At 29.9% G+C, this 21,286-nt stretch overlaps 1 protein-coding gene across 1 annotated transcript in view; it reads left to right on the top strand.

Annotated features, from left to right (window-relative positions):
- Positions 1–1,730: 1,730 nt before the first annotated feature.
- The window catches only part of LOC105254805, a 95,750-nt gene continuing 76,194 nt past the window's right edge, over positions 1,731–21,286 (top strand). The window contains exon 1 of the mRNA XM_025407544.1: positions 1,731–1,956. The gene's annotated coding sequence lies outside the window, so the exon portion shown is untranslated. The remainder of the gene's footprint in view (positions 1,957–21,286) is intronic.

Raw genomic sequence — 21,286 nt, 5'->3', positions numbered from 1 at the left:
TGAATAGGTAAACTAAAAAATAGGATTTTGCAGTGAGCGCGATTGTGTTTTCGATGCGACAGTAGTCAGTAGTTTGAACATTTTTATTGTTATACATTTATATATATATATATATTTGTTATATATATTTTTATTATTATATACATTATACATTTGAGTCTTCCTCAACATTTTGGTATTAGAATTTTCGTCTACCATTAACGGCTGATTCGTTAAGTCCGGGACATCCTGTATATACGTTCCAGCCAGACTTTATAGGATCTTATAGGAAATTTAATTCTGAACAAAAAATTTCCTATAAACGAAAAATGGGTCGAAAAATGCTTCCTTAAGAAGTTATCGCTCAAAAACCTCTGATGCAAGAACAAAAAAGGTGAAAAGAAAATGAAACTAAATAAATTTCTTGAAAAAAAACGATAAAAATAAAAAATAAAAATCTTTTTCTTTTATGAAAATAAAATAAAAGTTAGTTGAAGAAAAAATTATTTTATTTTCATAAAAGAAAAAGATTTTTATTTTTTATTTTTATCGTTTCTTTCAAGAAATTTATTTAGTTTCATTTTCTTTTTATTTCATTTATTTCTTTTCACTTATTCCTTTTGCTCTTCCTTCATTAGAGGTTTTTGAGCAATAACTTCTTGAGGAAGCATTTTTCGACTCATGTTTATAGGAAATTTTTCGTTCAGAATTAAATTTCCTATAAGATCTCAAAGTCTGGCTGGAACGTTCGGTGCCTGTATATTTTATAGGGTTATAAAATTATTAAATATTATCTTACTTTCTAAGTTATTATTGGTCCCTTTAGACACATGTACATACACAGTGTTTGCTGGTATCTAGATAAAATTATCTAGATAATCATCTAGATAAAGAAATGGCTGATCTTTATCTTTAACTAGATGAAGAAATACAAAGTATCTTTATCTTTATCTTAGATGAAAAATATATGTCATCTTATTTAAAAATTGTCTAAGATGACGTTTTCATTACGCAAAAAAGTTTTCCACGCATGCTTCTAAAAATCTATCTAAAATATTTAAGATATATTTTTTATATTATTATTATTAATATATTATAAATATATTATTATTATATTATTAATATATTATAAATATATTATAAATATAAATTAATAAATAAATATTTATCATATTATTTATATACCTTTTTGCTATTATTTAAATATTCTTTAGGAAAAAAGAAAGAATATGTTTTTATGATTTTAATATCCCATTTATAATCTGCGTCACATTTTTTTACAAATATTTATAGTCTTCTAAAATAAACAAAAATATCTAGATAATTATCTGGATTATCGCAATAATTATCTCATCTTTCATCTGGATTAAGTAAAAGCAAAATCATCTCTATCTCATCTAAGATAAATTTACGGATCTTTATCTAGATAATTTTGAAATTATCTACAGCAAACACTGATCATACAAGCTTGGCAAAGGCGTCGCGGAGTGGGACGATTCGTCCGGCTGAATGGCGGCCTACCTGGCCGCTTGCTTACCTGCGAATCCGAGGTCGTGGCACCTACGTGACGGTGCTTACCTCGTTTCGCAAGGTGCGTAGAGGTGTCCGTGAGGGAGCGCGCGTTCCCCCGCACCTGCGGCCACGCTTGCGCGTCGACCACGCAGCCGGGGATGATGGTGGCGGGTGGCCAGGAGAGAGGGTACGAGGGTAGCCTGCTACGGCCGGGTCGACGTCGACGAGAGCTGTCAGAGCGGCGTCGCGACGCGAGCCATCCGCGTCCTTCGGTTCCGTTGACAGCGCGCGCTGACAGTTGAAACCCGGTACAGGTGTGCTCCGCTCGACCGGGAGGACCGGGGGAAATCCTCACCTGTTACGTTAACGAGCGAAGACGGACCACGTCGGACGGCCGTCGAAGCCGCGGAGAGGTCCACGAAGGGACATCGCGACGTCGTCGAAGGCGCCACGACGGCGTAACAGGTACGCGTTATCATGCATCTTTCTTTCTTTCATGGTACCCTCGGGGTCCTTCGGGGTCCTTTCCGAGATTTAAAAAATGGATTCGCAGCGGTTTGTATTTTTCTCGGATTAATTCATGATGTAATGTTTTCCTGGAAAACGCGGCGAATTTCCTGTTGCGTCGCACTTGAATGACATTTTGCGCCTTATTGCACGTCAATTTATATCGCCGAATAATCAATGACAATGATATGCAGTTGATGGAATCAATTGGCGGTTAATGAACGTTTGTAACTTTCGTGTCTTGTTGAATTAATTGAAGTCCACGTACGCAGCTCGCGCTATCTCGATAGCACGTAATGGTCGAGCCTTTTATCTCTTTATCATGAATGATGGTTGCAAAAAGTTATCGATATATATATAATACATAAATTTCGGACACTTTCTCTCTTTATTTTTCATGTTTTTAATTATCGAGAATGACGAAAGTTGGCGTTTATTAATTTCTTTAGGATATAATTTTCATTTCTTTTTCTAAATTTTTTATTTTAAAAATTATAAAAGTTATTAAAGATTTTCCAAATTATTGAAAAGTATAGACTATTATAAACTTTTTTAATATTTTGACGACTATTTTATTTTGTAATTATCTAAAAATATGATTACAATTCGCGAAGTGAGAAAAGCTTCTCTCGTCTCATTATCTCATATTTAAAATCCTTTATTATTTTGTGACATAAATTGTGTAATAAAATCATCGTAATTTGAAAAAATATAATTCTCATAAAACTGTCCGCGACATTTCATAGGATAATCGAATATATGCTATATTTACCTTTGTATTATTGGAAAGTAAATAACTCATCGACCTCGCTAAATTAATTCTTCTTGAACGAATCGAAAATAAATTTGTTCAAATATTAATTCAGTATCATCTCCAACAATATTTGTGAAAATTCATGACCTCGTAATGAACTCAATGCTTGAAATAATTCAAAGACATGAAACGCAGAGCGCTTCCTCGAAAAGCAATAAAGCAGATTTAATAGAAGCGCAGATATCTTTATAATAACGTATATTTTATAATCACGTGTTATATTTTTAAAATGCATTTTATGTAGAAATACTATCGTTTTGCGGTTTGACGTAAAAACTGAATCCACAATCATGTAATTTTACTGAGGAGATGCGTTAGTTACAATAAAATTTTAACTTTATTTCGTATGCGTAAGCGAAATAATCTATATTTGAAATATCGATGAAAATAATGATATATTTTCTTTCAAAATACGTTTCTTTCAAGAAAAATCGAATCTTTCATTTCGGTTTGTTAATATTCATATTGTTAATATTATATTCACACAATGCTAGAATTGCTAGATTAATTTCCACGATAGATTTTTTCAGGAAAAATTTTGATGTGTGTGTCTTAATATTTCGCAAAAAATTCAATTATCTCAATAATATAATACAATATAATTATATATAATACACTCTTTTAAAGTTTGATTTTATAATGAAAAAAATCGATTATTTTCGAAATAATAAATTTTTGTTATTAAAATTGAAATCAGTTTCTTGGATCACTCGGTATATGATAATTATTTACATGTGCAATTAATCGATTGATTTTATGTACGACATAAAAATGTATGATTTATAGTGAAAAAGCAAAAAGGAGCTTATTCAATTTCTCTCTCTCTCTCTCTCTCTCTCTCTCTCTCTCTCTCTCTCTCTTTCACTCTCACTCTCTCTTTTCTCTGTGGTATCTTTCAAAAAAGTATTAACTATTCTCGTGAAGAGCACATAACCATAGCTCTCTAACCGACTAATAAAGATTTAGAATGGCTCTTTAAAAAATACGCTTCCAGGATATCAAGTTCTCGAGCGAACGCGACCCGAACTCTTCTGTAAAATCCTTCTATGAAGGATTTTAACAGCGTGAAATGTGAAATACTTTTTCACGATTATTCAGCGGCGCCGATGAGCATTGCATTCAATGCGAGAGTACTCAAGTAATAATAGTTATTCAAGCGATGATAATTCTTATTGAGGCCAAAATCAATATTGATTGTTCCGAAAAAAGGGCATTCGGATTGTCCGATCTTGCGATAAAGAATCGCGTCTTAAATTCGTATGTTAACGCGAATAGTATCCATAATTATATATATATTTATATCGATATATCTTTAATAGTATGATTATACTGTGCCTATAATTGCCAAATATATAAAATAAATATAACAAATTGATCGTTCGAATTAATAAACACGCAAAAAATATAAATTATACGATGTAACTTTTTGATATTTCTATGTATACAGAATTGTGATTTAAAAAGAAAATATGTTTCCTTTGTTAATTTATTTTCAATCTAATTATATAGTCAAATAAAATCATATGAATAAATATTTTAATAAATATTTTTACGCGAGAAATAAAAAAATCTTCAATGTTTAATTATCGCGAGATAATATTAAATTTTATATGCACTTGTTTATGCGTGTATGTAGCAATAATTGTATTTAAAATTCGTCGTTTTTTTTATTTCATATTATTGCTTGGAATAATGTTATCCAAGGCTATTATGTTTTTGTATGAAAAATTATTTCAAGTTAAATTATATTAGTAAAAAATGGCGTCGCGAGAACTTTGCTTAAGGAAGATTAGTGCCGATCAGGAGCGACAGTTGTTTAAACAAAACTTTAAAGAGCTCTATTTTTCTGAAACGTATATTCATTCATCATCGTTATCCGTCACTCAAAACTTCGCTCATCTACTCTTATTTGTCACGAACTTTAGTTAAAACTCGCGAGAGATGAGATTTTTCTGAGGAGCTGCTGGCTATGTTTCGCATAAAAAAACAGGCCGCTGCTGTGAATTAGGCCGCGACTATCGATAGCGAAACATCTCGCAAAGAAATTGCCACCGTTTAGGAAGCAGGTCCGCTATAAATCGATTATGCGGTAACAATATTAAAAAGCTATTCATGAAGTTTCGCTACCGTGCTATAGCCATGCTAATATTTTCGTTCTTCACAAAAGATACTTGCATATTCGCATGAATATTGATATTTCAGCGAACGAGTATACGAGCGATATCAGTTATTAACTTAAACAAGGGAGAAAGAGAGAAAAAATCTCGCAACCTTCCAATATTTATGGTAATCATAATAGCTTGTCCGATGGATGCATTTTTCGAATGTACCGAGCATCTTACAACTAAATGAGCCGCAAACTTGAGAGCATCGCCATTCCATAAAAAAATATCTTTTTTATATCACGAAATTTATACTTACACGAACTATTAATACGAGCGATAAGTTGGATTAATGATGCGAGTAATTTTCCCTATCTCACCGAACGCCAAGAAATAAAATTTTTCATATAAAACTGAACTGCTGAAGATATGATTTTTATTTTTCCCGATGAATATATAAAAATATATGAATCTATAAAATATACTTTTTATGTCATTTTCAATATTATTTTATTATACATAAACTCTGAAATAGGGACACCTTTCTATTTTGACTTCTATTTTATTAGATGTGATGTAATCATTTATATAATTACAATTTTTTAAATTATTTTTTACATATATTTTATAATATTTTTTTCTCAAGGAGCACCTATTTCTTTCTTCTTAAAGCAGTTTGTATAAATAAAAAATTGTTCGGAAAAGATTTGAGTTTCCAAAACACGTTCTTTTATATTTCTGAAAATTTCAGTAGAACGAGTCAACGCATATTCAGCCAAAACTGTATTGATCTGTCTTGCTCGTTAAATTTATCTTTTTTACATTGTTTATAAATAAATTCTTTTCGTGGAATATTGTTATTTGTAGTTTGCGTTTTCTTTACTCTTATATAGAGCACCGACTTTTATCAATTTCGAATGGCCAAATGTCTGAAAACGACTTCACATCACACATCGTCGTTGAACAAGTTGTTATTGCTCGAAGTCCGTGTGACAGTTGCATATCGAATTCCTGTTTCGAGTATTCAACAAGTACCTCGTGAGAGGCGGTCGAGCGAATCGAACCGACGCGACGCATCGATGTGCTCCGAAAATTCCGAATACCTCATCGAGTCGAGTCCTTAACCAACACGCGCGTGCCATAACTTAATTGCTCTCGGTTATTCAGCACGAACCATCGATAAATATTTAAAAATAACAAATAAATCTTGTGAAGAGAGGATTAATCTAATAATTCGAAAAGCGTCACAAAAAATGCAACAAAATGAAAATCGATAGAAACTGGTATTCGCTCAATTCTAAGATTACTTTCGCTTAATTTAACAACAGAAGCGTGAGGCCATAATAAAATTAAAGAGGAAAAACAAATGCACATACATGCAAATTATTCTTATTTTTAATTATATAATTTTCATTATTATTATTTTCATTTTTATTGTTTTATTTATATTTTTATTATTAATAATATATATAAATATATTTTATTAATAATAAAAATATTAATATAATTAATATTTATATATAATAATATTAAAATATTATTACTAATATATTTATATATATTATTAATAATAATATCAATTATATATATATATATATATATATATATAATTATATATATTATTAATAATATATATATATTATTTTTATTATTAATAATATATATAATTATATTTATTATAAATATAATATATATAATTATATTTATTATAAATATAATATATATAATTATATTTATTATAATTATAATTATTTTTTATTATTATAATTATAATTATTTTTATTTTTAATTATATAATACAGTAATATAATATCTTAATTTTTATTTTACAGTAATATAATATCTTAATTTTTATTCTTTCGATATAATTGAGGGAGAAAATGGCGCGTTTATATCGAACTATATATGCTTTTTTAATATAATATACATAAAGGATGCTTAATGATAATAAAGATTGTAATATGTTAGGTCATTGCTATACTATGTGGTATCCATTTTATAGTAAAACGTGATATCAAGCATGAAAAATAAATTTCTAACGAGGTCCTTTCGTTGAAGGAGACTGTCCAATACGTTTAAACGAAGTATACGAGAGCTACGATGTCACCTACATTTTAAAGAACGCATGCCTCAACGTACGAGAGGAACTGCTGTAGGAAAAAGTACGTGAGCGGAGTATTTTATACGCTAACTAGGCTGAGATTTCATATTTTTATCGTCACGTCGGACATCGCACCTTTCACATGATCACAAAATTCACTGAAATTTTGCTTACTTACTATATGAAATATATAACAAATACACATATTTTCCTCGCAACACTGTAGCTATATAAAAGAACGTGCAAAGATATATTTTATATCTATTTCTAGAAATATATCCCTTTATTTGTAATTTTTTAATCTTTTCGTTGGTAATTTTACTCGACAGATTTACACAGAAAATATATTCTCAGAATTCATAATTATAATTTAACTCCTTTCTTGTCATAAATATATCTTTTGGCACAGATTGTGTAGACTTTAATTGCGCTCGTCAGGCAAACAATTTAACTGGGGAATTAATTATGAATCATTACCGTCGCAGCTTATCGTTCTAATGTCGAATTTTATTAAGAGAGAGATTTTATTACAATTGGCTTAGCTTGCATTGAAGATAATTTTTCGAGGTTGAAGAGCTCTTGCTCGTGTACCGTCAATTGGAGAGTACCATTTGCGGAAAACGAGCTGAGCCGAGGGTAGTTCTCGAGAAAATGCCGTGACCAATTAACATCAGTATCATACCTTCCCGAGAGGAAAGATATATCTGAGAACGCAAAAACAAACAAGGGAAGGAACGCGCGTAGATATAATTCAACAGCAACAATAAATTTGTCAGAGAGGAACGGGGGAAATGGCGTGTCTTTTATAAAAATTAGATATATTTAAATTATAATTAATAATAATATATAAAAATAATTAATAATATTTAGATATATTTAAAATGAATTGGAAGTGATTTTCATTTCTATGAAATTTTTTGCGAATAAAATTCTTCGCTTTACATAATATGATTTTAAATGACAGATCTATTTTGTTTTATTTAATTGATATGAGACGTCACGATATTGAAACAAATATTTTTAACAATATTATACATATTTTTTTTTTTTACGGACAAGAAGTAAACAGAGCAATCATTATCATTAAAATGCCACCTTTGAAGCATCGTGCTTTTCAACCCGCGATATCTCGCGAAAGTGCGAAATGCTGTTCGCCGACATTTTAACGGGAATGCGCAATCTCAAGAACGTAAACTTGTACGCGAAAGAATGTCGTCAAAGATGTTAGTCTTTCGAGTCTGAGAGAAACAGAGAGAGAACAAAGAGAGAGGAGAGTGCTGCACGTCGCTCAATTAATCCCTTCCCTGTAATTGCAGCCCGCTCGTTATTATATCTGCGAAATTAAATTCCGCATCTTCCTGGCGCGCGTCAAATCATCTCTTCTCGAGCATTAAATCCAGCAAGTCGATTGCTTACATTTTGAGACGGCTCGTTAATCATGCCGTAGCCATTTAAGCCGCAGACGAAAGTTTCCTCATGGTGCTTCGTCTTTAGCGAGGATGCATCTCGATGCCGAACACGGCCTGGTTACACCCTAATCCCTCTTTAGAACTTGTCTCACGCGTTTTAAAGGAAATTACTATCGCACCGAGCCATTTTTTCTCACTCGACCTGACAAACATTTCTCTGTCTTAAATCCAGATCGTGAAAAAGAATGGTCTTTTAATTACATCTCACGTTATTTCTCTCGAAATAAATTAAACGCAGTGATAAATCAAAGAATTCCAGATCGGGATTCCATTTTTGATACGTAATCGGACATCGTATTACTTTGTTATAAAGCGAAAGCAGATAGGAAAATGCGCGAGATAAATAAATTTAGCGATCCATTCGCGCTTGTTGATGAAATGAAACTCGCTTTATTTTGTACTGTTTCTTTATTTTTTGCCGAGACACTTGGCTTCCAGAAATAACGTTCGTCCCGCGTCTCCTCTCCACTTCGGATACTCGTATTTAATGGATAAACCTCGAAATTACGGTGAACGTTCCGCTAATGAGGATTCCGTACCTGCGGCACGTATCTCTCTAACGATTTCATCTTGTACGTATATAGCACGAACGCGAGTGTTAATTCAGTTTAGTAAACCAACGTTTGTGCACACCTAACGACAGTGTTGCCCTTTAATTATTTCTTGGCCGTTATCGGCCCATGAGCCTTCATTATCGAATCAACTTCCGCAATTTACCTAAATATCGATTATTAATATTTACATAGAGAGAGAGAGAGAGAGAGAGAGAGAGAAAGAGAGAGAGAGAGAGAGAGAGAGAGAGAGAGAGAGAGAGAGAGAGAGAGAGAAACGTAGAAGTTTAAATATTTTAATGACGGTAATAAAGTTTTTCGAAGCCGCTGCTGGGAATAATTTTTTTTTATTTAGATATTATAATAAAGTTAAGGGGATGCCGGAGTCCTGTTTTACCGATAAAATGTCATATTTCATTTTTATCCGAAATCATTTTATTAATTGCACTGAATAAATAAAAAAGAAGAAATAAATGCTCCTCTACGATTAAACATACAGAAAGCGGGAACTTCTTGATTTTATGTTAAAAATTAAGAAAAAATTGAAAAATTACAGTTTTTATCGGCTTCTGAGGTCAAATCGTAACAATATTTGCTTTATTTGATTTATTTATCGAAATCTTTTTCATTACGCTTCTAAACTCATTTCGAAAAGTTCATTTATATTCCTTTATACAATCTCTAGCGGGAACCTATCTTATTTTGTGTATACAAACTGCAAAACTTTTATATTAAGCAAATATTGTTATGATCATTTTACGATTTTTTAATTTTTTTCAATTTTTAATATAAAATCAGGAGGTTCTCGCTTTGTTTCTTACATTTTATCGGTATGTACTTTAATCGTGGAGGAGCATTTATTTTGTACAACTAATAAAGATTTCGGACAAAAATGAAATATAACATTTCATCGGTAAAACAGGACTCCGGCATCCCCTTAAACTACATTTGTTTTATATAATTTTTTTTATTTTCAAGTCTTTAATGATCGACTTATTTTTTTATTTCTCAATAGTGTTCTCTAAATTTAAAAAAAATGCAAATTTTGGACTTTTAGTTACATCTCTTTGATAAATAAGTAAAAGTATTCCATTATTCATGCGTAGATTGCATCAAAAAGTTAAAGCATTCGTTTCAATCAATGTTGCATTTCACAATCTCCCAGATTGTAAGATCCAAAGATCCACTGAGAGAAAAGTAAAACGCAACCTTAATGACTTTTGTCGTTTAGTATATACATATGAAAGCAGCAACAGGTTCCTTTACAGTCTTCGGAAGTGTATGCTGCATTAGCATTCTCGCATTTTCAGCAGATTTTATCGGGATATTTTTATCCAACATTTGTCGAGACATAAATTCGGGTTTTTCCAAATTTTCCACGAACAAAAAAAGTTCCTCTGCACAATAAATATTTCTAGTGTTCGTAAATCACACGTATCTCGCGTAAAATTCGCATCTTTGTAAGAGAATATCTAAAATCCTTTAATCGGTAAAGATTCGATACAAAAAAAAATTAATAAAGATTGTGGGAGTTAAATCTAAAAATTATTGCAGTTACGCGGGAAGAACCGACGAATATAAGAAACGAAAGGAAGATTGCGAGCAAGGAAGATCAGACCTTTCTTCAGATAAATAGAAATCGAAGTCTCTTACGCGGAGAAGATCTAAAATGCTGAATACCCCGTACGTCTGATAACGTTGCATCTTATTTGTCTTTGCAGCGTATTCCACGGTATTCGAAGCACATTCGACGTGCGGAACTTCGAGTGCGAATTCGTAACGAACTTGCGAGTTGGAGAGGCGCATCGCGGTCGCGGTTGAGAAACGGGCGGACAGCAAGAGATGCATGCAACGCGTGCGTTCAGCGTTCGTCTCGATATGCGAAAGGAATGTCAGAATGGATCCCGAGCTTTCGCGTCGCTATCTGCATCGCCGCCTGTCATCTTTGTGCGCGAACGCGTTGTTCGTCTCGTCTTGAGAGAGAGACCGCGATTCGACTCCGCTAATGAATCGACGTTACTGCATGTGTGAACGGTTCGACAAAGGACACGATCGAATTCTCAATGGTGGTCTCACAAACTAGTCCTAGAAATCTAAACGCATGAATTGATTTTTACTCGTGCGATATTGATTCGTTTTTTTTTTATCCTTACTCGTGATTCACAGGTTCTGAAAGGAAGTTTTAATTAATTCTCAAATTGCGATGTAATCCTGTAAATTGTTTAATCAATTATTTTTAATAGAATTTTATATACAATAAATATTGAATAAAACTTTATACAATTGGAAAATTGTCAAACTATAGAAATTACAAGCTATTAAAAAAGGTTTTCCCCGATATTAAGATTTTAATATAATAGTAGATAGTGTTTTTTTTTAGAAAAATCACTTTCTGAGGTTTTATTTCTTTAGAAAAATGATTTTTTTTAAGGGAAAATGATTAATTAAATTATTTTTAAATTAAAGTAAATTATTTTAAGGACTTTTTTTTCATTAAATATTTGGTTGCATACAAGAATACTTTTATGTACTTGGCGTATTTTTTTTATCTTTGTGAGGTTTTTTTTTAGATTAATGTAATAGTAGATTCTCTAGTTATTTCGAAGACAATTTTTCTTTAAAACGAAAGAAGAAAACGTATTGAGAAAGATTATTTTTTTTTGAAAGATTATAATTTAAAAAATTTTTTCCATCATATATCTTCGTGATTGATAAATTATAAATTTATTAAAGCAAATTCCACTTGAAATTAACTGAAGAATACAGTTTTGTTAACCTTTCAACTTCACAAAGTTTGCCCTTCTTTTTAAATTGCTCGCAACTTGGGAATTATTAATACCTTGACATTTCCGTTAAAGGAAAATTGTTTTTAAATTGGTCAGAGAATCTGTTATTATAAAGACTTCCGGCAGTTTTGAAATTCTCTGTTGTAATACATGTATCGTTAATTATAATTGCAAATTGCATTTCAATCCATATCTAGTATATAATTTCTTGACGCATTAATCACAGATTACAGCTGCTTCTGTTGTTGAAGAACAAATGAAAGGCTTTTTGCCCACCATTCGCGTCACTTAACTATCTCATTTCAATCTCCCCTACTGTCATTATTCTTCGTCTCTACTTTTTGGGGACTTACTTTTATTTCATATGTCACTTCTCGTGCGTTTCTGAATGGACACGGTTCACTCGGCACGCACAAAGAACGCAAAAAACTGTTTTTAGTAGGGTCGATCTTTCGACTTCAGCTCCAGCGAGCGATGGAAAGAAATGGATTCTTCCAAATGAAGCGAGCCGAGAGACTTTATTTCGTAAAAGAGCGCTATTACAATAGATGTTTTAGGTCTCTCTCATATCGGTCCACTTCGATAATGAGGCCTTTAGGACGATTCCTTTAGGAGCCGCATAAACGGAAACGTCCAGCTCCAATATGCTCGCAACGCGTGATCGATTTTGACAAATAGGTGCTCTCGATAACGTGCAACCTAAAATCATAATGTATTCTCCTTATCTTGCCACGCATTAGTCGCTTACAGTTATTTTCTTGATGTTCCAAAGCATAATTCCATTAATTTTTTTTCAATATTAATATATTAATTACTATTTATTAGAAGCTAAAGCATTAGGTCAATGAAGATTACGAATGGTTTATGATTATTCCGCACGCGATAATTATTTAGAATTGTATTAATATTGTTTAGTGATAAATTTTGTGTCGTAACATTTTATTATAAAAAAGAGTAGAACCTTGAATTAACAATATATGCTTCGCGCACGCGATCATCGCATTACAATTAAATTGATGCCGGTTAATAGTAATTTGATTTATACCATAAATGAAGTATATTAATTTTTTTTCGATATTAATATATTGATTACTATTTATTAGAAGCTAAAGCATTAGGTCAATGAAGATTACGAATGGTTTATGATTATTCCGCACGCGATGATTATTTAGAATTGTATTAATATTGTTTAGTGGTAAATTTTGTGTCGTAACAATTTATTATAAAAAAGAGTAGAATCTTGAATTAACAATATATGCTTCGAGCACGCGATCATCGCATTACAATTAAATTGATGCCGGTTAATAGTAATTTGATTTATACTATGAATGAAATATATTAATTTTTTTCGATATTAATATACTAATTACTATTTATTAGAAGCTAAAGCATTAGGTCAATGAAGATTACGAATAGTTTATGATTTTCCCGCACGCGATGATTGATTAGAATTGTATTAATATTGTTTAGTGGTAAATTTTGTGTCGTAACATTTTATTATAAAAAAGAGTAGAATCTTGAATTAACAATATATGCTTCGCGCACGCGATCATCGAATTACAATTAAATTGATGCCGGTTAATAATAATTTGATTTATACCATGAATGAAGTACATTAATTTTTTTTCGATATTAACATATTAATTACTATTTATTAGAAGCTAAAGCATTACGTCAATGAAGATTACGAATAGTTTATGATTTTCCCGCACACGATGATTATTTAGAATTATATTAATATTGTTTAGTGGTACATTTTGTGTCGTAACATTTTATTATAAAAAAGAGTAGAATCTTGAATTAACAATATATGCTTCGCGCACGCGATCATCGAATTATAATTAAATTGATGCCGGTTAATAATAATTTGATTTATACCATGAATGAAGTACATTAATTTTTTCTCGATATTAACATATTAATTACTATTTATTAGAAACTAAAGCATTAGGTCAGTGAAGATTACGAATGGTTTATAATTTTTCCGCACGCGATGATTATTTAGAATTGTATTAATATTGTTTAGTGGTAAATTTTGTGTCATAACATTTTATTATAAAAAAGAGTAGAATCTTGAATTAACAATATATGCTTCGCGCACGCGATCATCGCATTACAATTAAATTGATGCCGGTTAATAGTAATTTGATTTATACCATGAATGAAGTATATTAATTTTTTTTCGATATTAATATATTGATTACTATTTATTAGAAGCTAAAGCATTAGGTCAATAAAGATTACGAATGGTTTATGATTTTCCCGCACGCGATGATTATTTAGAATTGTATTAATATTGTTTAGTGATAAATTTTGTGTCGTAACATTTTATTATAAAAAGAGTAGAATCTTGAATTAACAATATATGCTTCGCGCACGCGATCATCGCATTACAATTAAACTGATGCTGGTTAATAGTAATTTGATTTATACTATGAATGAAATATATTAATTTTTTTCGATATTAATATACTAATTACTACTTATTAGAAGCTAAAGCATTAGGTCAATGAAGATTACAAATAGTTTATGATTTTCCCGCACGCGATGATTATTTAGAATTATATTAATATTGTTTAGTGGTAAATTTTGTGTCGTAACATTTTATTATAAAAAAGAGTAGAATCTTGAATTAACAATATATGCTTCGCGCACGCGATCATCGCATTACAATTAAACTAATGCCGGTTAATAGTAATTTGATTTATACCATGAATGAAGTATATTAATTTTTTTTCGATATTAATATATTGATTACTATTTATTAGAAGCTAAAGCATTAGGTCAATAAAGATTACGAATGGTTTATGATTTTCCCGCACGCGATGATTATTTAGAATTGTATTAATATTGTTTAGTGATAAATTTTGTGTCGTAACATTTTATTATAAAAAGAGTAGAATCTTGAATTAACAATATATGCTTTGCGCACGCGATCATCGCATTACAATTAAACTGATGCTGGTTAATAGTAATTTGATTTATACTATGAATGAAGTACATTACTTTTTTTTCGATATTAACATATTAATTACTATTTATTACAAACTAAAGCATAAGGTCAATGAAAATTACGAATGGTTTATGAATTTCCCGCACGCGATGATTATTTAGAATTGTATTAATATTGTTTAGTGGTAAATTTTGTGTCATAACATTTTATTATAAAAAAGAGTAGAATCTAGAATTAACAATATATGCTTCGCGCACGCGATCATCGCATTACAATTAAACTAATGCCGGTTAATAGTAATTTGATTTATACCATGAATGAAGTATATTAATTTTTTTTCGATATTAATATATTAATTACTATTTATTAGAAGCTAAAGGATTAGGTCAATAAAGATTACGAATGGTTTGTGAATTTCCCGCACGCGATGATTATTTAGAATTGTATTAATATTGTTTAGTGGTAAATTTTGTATCATAACATTTTATTATAAAAAAGAGTAGAATCTAGAATTAACAATATATGCTTCGCGCACGCGATCGTCGCATTACAATTAAATTGATGTCGGTTAATAATAATTTGATTTATACCATGAATGAAGTATATTAATTTTTTTTCGATATTAATATATTAATTACTATTTATTAGAAGCTAAAACATTAGGTCAATAAAGATTACGAATGATTTATGAATTTCCCGCACGCGATGATTATTTAGAATTGTATTAATATTGTTTAGTGACAAATTTTGTGTCATAACATTTTATTATAAAAAAAGTAGAATTTAGAATTAACAATATATGCTTCGCGCACGCGATCATCGCATTATAATTAAACTGATGCCGGTTAATAGTAATTTGATTTATATGAATGAAAACTACTTTTATAGTTAAAATCAAAATATTTATTTATAATATCAAAATATTTATTTATTCCAATATTATTTATTTCAATATTAGTTCATTCATTTTTTGATTGCGCAAGGATTATCTTGATAATAATACTTGAATACTCGTATCTAAAAGTATTTGTAACGATTATTATTTTATTATATTTATCTTTCCAATCTTCTATTAATTATTAAGAATAATTGGTAAAAATATTATTATCTATACTATCATTTCAGATACACCCTGTATATTGTTATTAAAAACAATCACATTTAATGCTTCTAAAAATTTCCTTAGCTTTTAGGACATATTTTTTTAAACTCCGAAGCCTTTCAATAATTTAATCCGTCACTACGTTCAAATGACGTTTCAAATTATTCGGCAGTCTCGCTGTAAATGATTTAAATGCACTGTTGAAGTGGATAAAAAAGATCATAGACTCTTTTCCCGACCAATCGCGACATTTGTTTCTTAGGAAAGTTCTTCCGCTGCCTCATCGCGGCAATCTCCTTTCGAGAACGACGAGAAAATTTCGCGCGCGAGAGGATTTTCTCGTCGCATCTGCTCTAACACGACGGCCGCAATTACACGCTCGGAGGTTGCACCCGGGGATGTTGTATTATAAGATATAAGCTATTGCGACGCGATATTGGGGAAAGCGAAAGCTCTCTTCGAGAATTTCACCGCGCATTCCGCCTTAGGCGAAAAACGTGACATATACAGGGTGTCCGAAATCTATTTTACATTCTTTCGAAGCTTCATTTTTGACATTAAATAATTTAGTTTCCAAGATTAAAATTTTGTCGAAGCAAAATTTGTTGAAAAATTTTAAACGAAGAAAATAATGCTTCGTTATAAATTCACGCGTACTCAGAAATTTAACTCGCGACGGGGCCATTGTTTTTATAATTAAAGAGAATTAAAATTCAGAGCTGAAGTTTTTCCACTTCATTAGATATGTCGGTTAATCAAACTTAGCCGAACTGAGATTTTATTATAAAAAATGCAAAATTTGCTCAAAATTTTATATGAAAAGTAATATTTTATTATAGATTCATACCGTTCAAGAATTTAGTTTGCGACATAAGGCTATTGTTTTTATTTATCAATTATTTTAAAACTCGGTTTTAATTTTATTTTAAATTCTTACTTCGCAAGTAAGATAAAAAGCAAGTGAAAAAAAAAAGATGATGAATGTAGAACACCCCGTATAAAGTGCGAAACAACAATCTTCCATGCTCGGTTACTTGCACGCGGTCAAGAGCTCGTTACCTCGCATTTCTACCGCACAAAATTGTGTTACAGCGAAAATGTTCTTAATGATCAATAAACAAGCGCCTGATTTCATAAACCGTGTTAAAGGACCAATTAATTTCGAAAAAGTAACAAGGCTAGGTTTCATAAGAAAAAGCCCTGAAAAAACTGAAATAGTTTACGAGACGCAATATCACGAATTCTTTTTTGCAACGCGTATTCGCGCACGCACGTGGAAAGGTTATCGAATTAAATTAAATTAAATTAAATTAAATTAAAAAAAAAAAAAAAAAAAAAAAAAAAAAAAAAAAAAAAAAAAAAAAAAAAAAAAAAATTAAATTAATGAAGCAATAATCGTAAGACACGAAAAAAAAACGCATTCAATCAGATTAAATTACAATTCACGAGTAGAAGAAAGAAAGTTTTTTTTTGTAATAAAGAGATGAGAGTAGTTTACATAAAATTAAACCCAGCTGTAGCATCCATTTATTTTCAATTTATTTTACGAAAGGGAAAAATCTAATTCAATAAAGTTGAAAAAATAAAGTAAAATTTCTAATTCAATCGAGATTATACGCGTGTTGAAATAAATACTCATATACATATATACGTACATGTTCACTACGTTAAAATTTTTTTATATCGGATCGCACCAATATTTTTCTCAACGATTCGACGGGTCACTTTTTTTGCGCTGCAGCGGTATGCGAATTTCTCGATTGCGGATCAACCAGTTGTTAATCAGCGAATTTTTTGTCGCGAATGGCAACCTCGTCGCTTCCGAAATCCGAGATTAAATTCTATTCGATATCGAAGCCGGGTCTACGTGTCCCCAATTCGCCGGCCGTACACGAATAACGTCTTACTTAACCGTTTTGTCGGCTGCTGCCGGTGGCGACGAATTTCCATGCATTTGGTTAACAAAATTGGATCGTGACGAGGCGAGCAGCCGCTGACAATGCAGTTGGTCCCTTACATAAGAATATTTCGTTATCCCTTTCTCTTTGGAATCGTCGATACTTATAACATTTTGCTATCATTGTACAAGTTATCTATTAATAGTTTATTAGTCGTTATATTATACTATACAAATTATTACATTTTTATGTCTACACTGAGAAAAAAATCTGGTTGCATTAATTAGAATTCTGGTAGATTCAACCAGTATGTCTGTTGGAAAATGGACGAACCAGAATTTTTGTAGGAATTACCAGATGAATCTGATTAATTTCTTCCTGTTAAATTTACTAAATTTTCTGGTTAATAATACTAAACTCGCCAGCACCAAGACGTCTAAAATTTTTTCCATCTAATCTCAAAAGTCTGTTTAATATTTCAAGATTATTGGATAAATTCAATCCAGATTATTGAATAAATTATTTTAAATTCAGTTTGTTAGAAATTAAAACTGATGAACAGTGATGCAAGAAGAGGATGCAGCTCAAAACATACAATCAGAGAGCTAGCGTCCTATTTCTGGCACTACTACTCGTAAGAGAAAAAAATATACTTTGGATTTAATGTTAATACTAGTTATTTATATATATTTCATGGCAAATATTGAATACGAGTTAAGTTAAGAAGCAATCAAAGAAATTAATGCAACAAGAAATTTTATAGATCCAACCAGAAAATATTTACCAAATCTTAGTAAAATTTATTAAACGTTCTAGTTATAAAAAATCGAGTCTTATTACACTGAGGAAAAAATTATCTTGAAATAAAAAAGTTTAGTTAACTCAAAAAAGCCATTTATTCGGTGGGTACTAATCATGTATTTACTTGTATTCAGAACGTCTGTTTGCTTAAGTTAAGTATTTATTTACATATGCTTAAAAAAATGTAATTTTTAATGAAATATTTTTATTTTAATTTTACAAAATATTTATTAAAATGCATTTTTTATTCCCAAAAATTTAAAATTTTTTAATTTTAAAAAATAATATATTTAATTTAATAAATTTAATAAATTATAGTATATATTTTACGAAAATAGAATTTTAAAAATAAAAAATATATAAATGAAAATAATGTACTTAATATAGCATGCATATTTAATTAAAATTAAATGCTTTTGCTTAAATGAAATAAACAATTTCTTGCATTTAAAGCAAAAGTTTCAAGAAAACAAATTTATTTGATTTAAAAAAAATTTTTCCCTCAGTGTATGATAACTAGAAATTCTTGTTTTAATTTATTATTTTATAATAATTATCTTTTTACAGATTATATTTCTTACAGATATTTTTTTAGTCAAGTACATGACATAAATCTGATCATACCGAGAGATTATATTATCTACTCGTCTCGGATATTAATTCAGATTATTGGTATCACAGTTAATTAATACTTAATTAGCTAATTTTGCCTCGATCGATGTTAGATATTTTTACGGATATTTTACGAATAATGCGAACTATGTAATTTAATTAACGGATGCTGTAACAGGATCTAATGCGGAAACTTGTCTAATATAATATGGATGGGACGCGGACATTATTATTTGAACGCATTACGGGATGTAAATTTGCGCGATGTAGAAGGATTGACATTAAGGGGGAAGAGGAAGAGAATTGATATGTCATTGATATTCGTGAATTGACCGCAAATCATAATGTTTAAACGGATCCTAACGTATCTGATGGGAATAACAAGCGAGCGTAACATAAACGTGTTATCTCGATTCGATTAAAGATTTAACGTGTTACCTCATAAATCATCCCATCATAAGAGAGATATGTGTGCGTATATATCTTTCAGGAACAATCGATACAAACGTCACGCGCGCATCATGTACGATGTAATATTACATAAAGCATTTTGAATGTCAAATTGCAGATAAATCGACAGAAATATTTTTTAATTTAAGAGAAAATGTTTCATTTTCTCTCCTCCCTCTTCTTTGTGTAAATCAGTTTATAAAATATAGAGACAATATTATAAAAATATTGTGATTGAAGTTAGTTTGTAATTAAAATATTAATTTGTTAATTAAACAAAAAATTGCTAATTATATATTTTGAAAAAAAAAATAAAAAATAAAAGGTAGATAATTATACAGTTTCTCTGGCACAAATAATTTTTATTTGAGGTATGTTTTTTTGTTTCGCACATTATTAATACATCTATTAATGTATATTAATACTTTTATGTTTTTAAATTCTTTTCAAATACGACATGTTTTATATCAAAATGCTAATTCATATTATTCGCATGCAATTTTCTAAGAAAATGTTTGCGAACATGCACGTATCCAGTGCTTTGCTCAAATATTCCTAGATCAGATATCTATTGCGAAACCTGGATTTCCCAGAGTGACTCACGCGCCATTGAAAAGACAAACTTGCATCGTTGAACGAAAAGGCAGACGACAGAAATAGCTCTTGAGAATTACTTTCGGAACTTTGTGTGCTATGTATGCGCGGATGCGAAGTGTTTATACACGCCCAATCGAAGATACTGAATGTATCTCAAGAATGGGATGCACTATCCGTATTGTTTGAATTCTTGGATCGATAGGTGAGAGACATTTATCGCTGATAAACTCCAATCCCCAAAGAAAGTAATATATAATCCAAAAAGGTTCGAATTTTTTTCATAATGACGTCTTTTAGATGTGTAAATAATAAAAAAAATATGTTGAATAAAATAAAATTAAAAATAAAAGATTAAAAAATAAAAAATTAAAAAATAAAAGATTAAATAAAATAAAAGATTAAACTTATAATATAATTAATAAAAGATTAAATTATAATATAATTTCTAATATAATTTCTAATATCAATATTTGCAATAATGTTCGGCTCTTTTTTGTTTGTTAAGAATAAGAAACGTGAAAAATTTTTTAAATAAAATGTTAATAAAGAAGTAAAAACGAAAAAAAGGAAAATTATCTTTTTAAGAACTGAAAATATGTTGAACCAAAAAATAAAAGATTAAATAAGATAAAACTTTTATAATATAATTTCTAATATCAATATTTTCTAATATCAATATTTGCAATAATGATCGGCTCTTTTTTGTTTGTTAAGAATAAGAAACGCGAAAAATTTTTTAATTAAAATGTTAATAAAGAAGTAAAAACGATAAAAAGGAAAATTATCTTTTTAAGAACTGAAAATATGTTGAACCAAAAAATAAAAGATTAAATAAGATAAAACTTTTATAATATAATTTCTAATATCAATATTTTCTAATATCAATATTTGCAATAATGATCGGCTCTTTTTTGTTTGTTAAGAATAAGAAACGTGAAAAATTTTTTAATTAAAATGTTAATAAAGAAGTAAAAACGATAAAAAGGAAAATTATCTTTTTAAGAATTGAAAATATGGTGAACCAAAAAATAAAAAATTAAATAAGATAAAAC

The sequence above is a fragment of the Camponotus floridanus genome, unplaced genomic scaffold (assembly GCF_003227725.1).
Source record: "Camponotus floridanus strain SB8 unplaced genomic scaffold, Cflo_v7.5 scaffold18, whole genome shotgun sequence".
Classification (NCBI taxonomy): domain Eukaryota; kingdom Metazoa; phylum Arthropoda; class Insecta; order Hymenoptera; family Formicidae; genus Camponotus; species Camponotus floridanus.
The sequence above is the reverse complement of the archived record's forward strand: the minus strand, read 5'-3'. Positions and strand labels throughout refer to the sequence as shown.